The sequence below is a fragment of the Prionailurus bengalensis genome, chromosome B2, assembly GCF_016509475.1.
Source record: "Prionailurus bengalensis isolate Pbe53 chromosome B2, Fcat_Pben_1.1_paternal_pri, whole genome shotgun sequence".
In the NCBI taxonomy this organism is placed as follows: domain Eukaryota; kingdom Metazoa; phylum Chordata; class Mammalia; order Carnivora; family Felidae; genus Prionailurus; species Prionailurus bengalensis.
This window is the reverse complement of record NC_057349.1, coordinates 2,157,604-2,164,146: the sequence shown is the minus strand read 5'-3', so window position 1 is coordinate 2,164,146 and position 6,543 is coordinate 2,157,604.

The following is a 6,543-nucleotide window of genomic DNA, read 5'->3' as shown; positions in this document are numbered from 1 at the left end:
TCCTGGAGCCTGCTTAGGATTCTGTGTCTCACTCTCTCTTTTCCTCCCCTGCTAGCTCTCTCTCAAAAATAAATGAACATTAAAAAAATAGATGCCCAAATCTACCATACATTTACTACAATAGATTCTACTATTATATTTTTAAATTAATTATTAAAAGGGCTATTATTATAGAACAATAGTTTATATTTCAAAAATTGTAGTAGAGAAGGACATATAATGAAAATAAAAGTTCCATTCCAACATTCTCTAATATATACGTATTTCTAAAATCATTCCATGCCTCTCAAGCCCCTGTCCCTCTTTTAGGTCAAGTGGGATTATTTTTGTTATTGTTATTTTAATGTTTATTTATTTTTGAGGGACGGAGAAAGAGAGAGCGTGAGCAGAAGTGGGGCAGAGAGAGAGGGAGACACAGAATCCAAAGCAGGCTCCAGGCTCTGAGCTGTCAGCACAGAGTTCCGTGGGGCTCGAACCCATTGACCATGAGATCATGACCTGAGCGAAAGTCGGACATTTAACCTACTGAGCCACCCAGGCCCCCCAGGTCAAATGGTATTATCCTGTATGGACTGTATTTTCTTATTTTCTATTTTCTTGATGTTCTGGCATTTAGGACCTTGATCCTGGTGCCCCCGGGAGAGCTAGCTGATTCCTAGAGACTGTGGAGAACTCCCTGTAAGTACCCTTTTCATATTTGAACCAGATAATCCAGAGTTCACTCCCCAGCCGGCTCCTTTATCAGGCTCCTTTATCAGACTCTCGCACACCAGTCCCCTATTTCTCCTGCTGTAAATCCCCCCGGGCCAAGGTGGTGGATAACCGCAGAACATCCCTGTAGAATCATTCAAACTATACGATCCTGAGCTCATTCAGCAACCTACCCTACCTTGCCTATTCCTTCTCTGGAAAACTCCAGGAAAGCTCTAGGCCACACTCTCCCCTCTCCTGCCTCCTGCCTTCCTACGTGGCCTGCACGACGTGCCACACCTGCTGTTCCTAGGGATCTGTGGAGATCGAAACTTCTTCATGATAGTCCTTCCCATGCCTCCTTGATTAAGACAAATCCTGGGTACATTTTACTTTATTTTATTTTTTTAGTATGCTCACCAACTTTTTAAAAAGTCTATTTGTCTTTTTTGAAAGAGAGAGCATAGGCAGGGTAGGGGCAGAGAGAGAGGGAGACAGAGGATCCAAAGCAGGCTCTGTGCTGACAGCAGAGAGCCTGATGTGGGGCTCAAACTCACAAAACCATGAGATCATGACCTGAGCCGAAGTCCAACGTTCAACTGGCCGAGCCGCCCAGGTGCCCCTAAATAATACTACTCTTATCAATAGAACTACTTTATTCATTTAATAGGTCTTTAGTTTTGTGTTGCATACATATAATTAATTTACTAGTCTTCTGCTGATATACATCTAAGCTGTTTGTAGTATTTTTATTACGCACAGGGCATCAGTGGGTGTCTTTATATAAAAGTCTATGACACTTGTGTGGAATTCCTGGGAGAAAAACTTCCCGTAAGTGCAGGCGCAAATGACAGGCACTGAATCGCCATGGTAGATCCATCACAGGGCAGCGAGGCTGCGGTGGTTGCCTGCAGAGTGAGTGCAGGGAGCACGCAGGGTGATGCAGAAAGACAAGTGAGGACTTGGACATTTTACTTTTATGCCTTTTGTACTGTTGAAGTTTTTCCCAGGCGTATCTATTCCTTCATCATAAAAACAAAGGGCACAGGCTTTGGATTCCTGTAGAAGACCTGTGTTCCAGGCCAGACTTTACCACTCACCTGCCATGTGATCCTAGGCCACTCACTTAATTTTTAGGTTTCAGTTCCTAAATCTATTACCCAGTTCATGGTGTTGCCGTGAGCATCACCAAAAACTGGCTGATGGATTGGCATTTCAGCTGTCTATTTCCGTGTACCAAACCACCCCCAAAACGTAGTGGCTGAAAGGAACGACCATGAATTGTCTCCCACACTTCTGAGGGTGTCTACTGTTGCACGTGATACCAGTTTGTGTTATCCAGGGCCCTCCTGGGCTGTGCTGCCCAAAATACCTTGCTCCCTTGTCTCCTGCCTTATCAGGAGGCAGAAAACTAGGCCTCTAGAGACACTGTGATGGCCTCAGGTTCTCATGGGCTCTCCCGCCATCTCTCTAGAGGGTGACTGACCTTCTTACAGGGCAGCTCAGGATCTCAAGGACACAGACGCACGGTGGTAAAGTCTTCGTCCCTGAGCTGACACAGCGTTACTTGCACCACATTCTGTTGAATAAAGTGGGTCACGGGCCAGCCCAGATCCTGTGTGGGACGACTATACCAGGGGTAAATACTGGAAGGTGTGTTTGGTGGGGACTTTTGGAAGATTCTTGGGGAATTTTCATTTCATTTCGCCATTTTGAGTTTAGATCTGGGCCAGGGCCCTGAGGGCCTTTATTTATTTATCTTCATTCTCTGTGACTCATAGGTGTAGTGAGTGTCAAAAACCATTAGGATGATGGCTCTCGATTATCTATCCTAATCTTTCATCAAAACCCTTTATATGGGACATGTGACATTTAAATCATTGACTTGCTCTTCCAGCAGAAGGCTGAACCAGGACTATGAGTGGTGAATTTGCTCCAAAGCCAAGTTCCACGGAAAGGAGCACATTGGATGTTTTCTAGGATGCAAGATGTGGAGAAACCTCAATGTGAGGGCAAATCAGGACAGCAAAAGGTCGACTCCATAAGAGTCAAACAACACAAATGTAAGGAGTGTGGGAAGGCCTTTGCTCAGAGCTCAGGGGTGGTTCGCCCCTGGAGAATCCATACTCAGGAAAAACCCTATCAAAGTAACCAGTGTGGGAATGCTGTCAGTTATAAACCAGCCCTTCTTTCACACCAGGAAGTTCATAATAAAATAAAACGATATCGGTATAATGAATGGGGGAAGGCCTTCGGTCAAGACACAGGCCTGGTTCGTCATCGGAGAATCCATACTGGGAAGAGACCCTCTGGGTGTAAAGAGTGCAGTAAACCATTTAGGCAGAGCTCACACCTTATTGGACATCTGAGGGTCCACACCAGAGAAGCCCTTCAGATGTCATGGATGTGGGAGGGCCTTCAGTCAGGGGTCGGGACTCACGGAGCATCAGAGAAGCCACACAGGAGAGAGACCCTACCTGTGTAAGGAATGGGGGAGAGCTTCCCGAGGGGGCACCAGCCTTACTCCACACCTGAGGATCCACAATGGGGAGAAGCCCCATCAGTGTGAGGAGTGTGGACGAGCCTTCATTCAGAGGTCAAGCCTTGTTCATCATCAGGGGATCCACAGAGGGCAGAAGTCTGCGTTTGTGTCCTAAGTTTGTGTCCTAACTGTAAGAAAGCCTTTAATCATGCATCAGGCCTTACTGAACCACTCTAGAAAGCTACAGGCCCTATCGCTGTGTGGTAAGTTCGGGACATCAGGATGTGGTGCATCCATTCCGTTGTTATTCTAGGCTGTGAGACAGTCTGATGTCACACATCCGGTTGAAAGATCTGGCGGCATCAGGGGAACAGACTGCTCGCATCCTGCCTGACTCTGCAGGGAATGCTGCCCTGCTTCCTGCTCCTCCAGTCTCCTCCCTTGTGGTCCGTCTGTCCTTCTGCTTCCTGAAGTCACTGTCATCACATACCCTATCCCGACGACCCAGAGACTCGCGTGTTGTGAGGAGAGGACCACAAAGATGTCATGTGTGTTCCCTGCAGAGAACTTAGCAGGCTGCATGGGGATGTGATGCTGTTTTTAAAGTTATATAAATGAGGGGTGAACTAGGGAGAGGTTTTCAAATGACTGCTCAGTGAGGTAATTTGCCCTTTTGTTCATCTCCCCTTCACCCTGTTGGTGCCAGGGGTGGGGGGCCACCTGCCCTCATGTATGGACAAACAGGTGATGGACAAACAGGTGAACCTGGTGCCGGACGGAGGTACACTCTCAGCATGACATCCAGGGCCACAGGGGAGCACGAGGAACAAACTGGGACTTTGGGATGCAGGCTTTGCAGTAATAAGAGGACGAGGTGGCCCCGATTTCTTGGGAGGATGTGACTGGCGTGTTTGAATAATGTGCACAGGTGAGGAGGTGAAACCTGGTAGGTTGAGGCTGAGGTGGAGGGCAGCTAGTCTAATGTCGAACCAGCCGGGTGGGGAGCATTTCCTGCTGGGTGGGAGGCAGATCCGGCCAGAGCAGGAGAGCCCACTTAGGCCTAAGGGTCCCTGTGAGGCTCAAACACATCAAAGCAGCTCATGAAATTTTATGCCTTGCCGTGCACTTTGTCAGCTTAGGGGAAAGGCAGTTTTTAGGAAGGAGTTACAATGTATATTTGCATCCTCAACTCCGCACTTCATTCATACGTCCTCTTTTTTCCTTTTTATTTATTTTTTTTATTTAAAAAAAATTTTTTTTTTACCGTTTATTTATTTTTGAGAGAGAGACAGAACATGAATGGGGGAGGGTCAGAGAGAGGGAGACACAGAATCTGAAACAGGCTCCAGGCTCTGAGCTGTCAGCACAGAGCCCGACTCGGGGCTCGAACTCACGGACCACGAGATCATGACCTGAGCCGAAGTCGGCCGCCCAACCGACTGAGCCACCCAGGCGCCCCCGCCTTTTTAAATCTCAGTGATACACATTTCTCTTCCAGTTTATCTCTGGAGGAAAAGTCCCAGAATTACCTTTGGCCATCCAGCACTCCAGGTGGATGTGCTCACATATTGTAGTGGGACTGAAGGGACATCAGGTGCCAGAGCCTCTAATCCTTCTCCTGCATCCTCCTGACTTTTTTTTTTTTTTAAGTTTATTTTGAGTGAAAGAGAGAGTGGGGGAGGAGCCGAGAGACCTAGAGAATCCCAAGCAGGCTCCGGGCTGTCAGCACAGAGACCAATGTGGGGCTCGAACTAACCAACCGTGAGATCATGACCTGAGTTGAAACCAGAGTCAGAGGCTTAACCAACTGAGCAAGCCAGGTGGACCTCCCCCTTCTGACTTTCTTATGCTAAAAACAGTAGATGTTTCAAGCTGAGGTCACTGTCTACTGTAATCATCTGGATGCTGATGTTCTCATTATGCATTAGTTTATTTTTTCAGCCTTGAAATAAACAGTCTGAGAAGCATTGGTGTCGTCTACTACTTTGAATGAAATATACTTTTCACTACCAGGACTTAAGAAATTAGAAAGTTTATGGGGCACCTGGGTGGCTCAGTCGGTTAAGCATCTGACTTCAGCTCAGGACATGATCTCACAGTTCATGGGTTTGTGCCCCGAGTCGGGCTCTGTGCTGACAGCTTGGAGCCTGGAGCCTGCTTCAGATTCTGTATCTCCCTCTCTCTCTGCCCCTCCCCTGTTCGCTCTCTGTCTCTCTCACAAATAAACATTAAAAAAGATTTAAAAAAAAGAAATTAGAAAGCTTATAGAGAGTATATATAAATTGGGTATTTCACTATATTACTATTTGTATGGGAATGGTATGAATAAATGCCAAGAAAACGTTGGAGGTGCTAATTGTTCATACTTACTGCCATCAAAGTACTTCTATTGTTTTGCTCTGTTTCAAGGTCTAGATAGGAAATACTTGAGAGGTTGAAGTCTACAGGCCAGCGGGAACAGTCAATAAATATTTTAAAAATAAGAGAGAAGTGGAGACATTAAATCTCCCTGAAGTTAGACACCTCGAAATTGAAAATCTAGGTTTTCACACAATACCTGTACCTTTGAGGAATTTTCAGCCGATTCAATGAGTTCTCCCATGAAATGTGCTGATGCACTGAGCTTTCTGGCAGTAGGAATTATGCCAGAGATGAAAACTGGTAGCCAAAGTTTCAGGTACATTTGGCAGACATTTTTGTAGCCCTTTCGTTGTTTTTAAGAATTGAATTAGCTGCCAACTTTAAAATGTTAGAGATTTTATGTGAAAGCCTGGATTTCCATCTTATTTTGAAAAATTAAGACCTGGCATCATTGGGCCAGATCTCTCTTGATATGTTTTCTAGTTCATTGGCATCATCACCCTCTAGCTCATGATGCATCTGGGCCCTGGAGACAAGAATTTGCTTACCTGGAGAATGACAACTTAAGAAGAGGTTTATGTTTAATGGCAGAGAAAATAGAAACAATGTGAAGTTTGATCTTTTTGATTGGTTGTTTGCAAAAAAAAAGGGGGGGGGTGACCAGAAGTTGAGGAAATTTTAAAACTAGGATTATTTATTTATTTTAAATTTATTTATTGAGAGAGAGAGCATGCGAGCAAGTTGGGGAGGGCAGAGAGACAGGAGCAGACTCCACACTGTCAGGGCAGAGCCCAACGCAGGGCTCAAACCCACGAACCACAAGATCATGACCTGAGCCAAAATCAAGAGTGTGACCGTCAACTGACTGAGCCGCCCAGGCACCCCAGGGTTCTTCTTCTTCTTCTTCTTTTTTTTTTTTAAGTTTATTTTTGAGAGATCAGGGAGGGGTAGAGAGAGGGAGAGAGAGAATCCTATAATCTACCATCAGCACAGAGCCAGACTCTGGGGTG